Source organism: Mytilus trossulus, chromosome 1 (assembly GCF_036588685.1).
Source record: "Mytilus trossulus isolate FHL-02 chromosome 1, PNRI_Mtr1.1.1.hap1, whole genome shotgun sequence".
In the NCBI taxonomy this organism is placed as follows: Eukaryota; Metazoa; Mollusca; class Bivalvia; order Mytilida; family Mytilidae; genus Mytilus; species Mytilus trossulus.
In genome coordinates, this window is record NC_086373.1 from 58,094,119 (window position 1) to 58,094,801 (window position 683).

Here is a 683-nt window from a genome sequence, read left to right on the forward strand (position 1 = left end):
AAGAAAATTAGGTCAAGGTCAAATAAAACCTGTAATGTCTTTTGTTTTCAAAAAATTGTGTTTTGCATACAGTTGTTTTTGCATGGTTGTTTTTTTTTATATATAAATAAGGCATTAAGTTTCCTCATTGAAATTGTTTTACATTTGTCATTTCTAAACCTTTTAAAGCTGATTATGCAGTATGGGCTTTGCTCATTGTTGAAGGCTGTACAGTGACCTAAAGTTGTTAATTTCTGTATTATTTGGTCTCTTGTGAAAAGTTGTCTCATTGGCAATAATACAATATCTTTTTTTTTAATAATTAAGACAACATCATGGTAATTTTAAACGAATTTGAACCATATATATGAATATAAGACACACAGCCAGATTTTTAACTTAGTAGCTAGTTTCACAGTATCCACAAGAAAATATGTCCTCCTACTTGGGCATATTATTCTGACTCATAGTTGACCAGTCTTTACATTTTACCCATAAAGGCCACTTGACGAGAATAGAAGACACAAATAGTGTTTTTAAAGTCTTTGGTTTGACTTAAACAGGGATGGAATCTTCAGCCTGAGGCAATGTGTGAATATGACATCAAAACCATATTATATGTGTTCAACACATATACTCACGGCAAATCAACAAACCAATAATAAATATATGTAGCTTGTTTTTCTACATTGGTCATTAAAAGA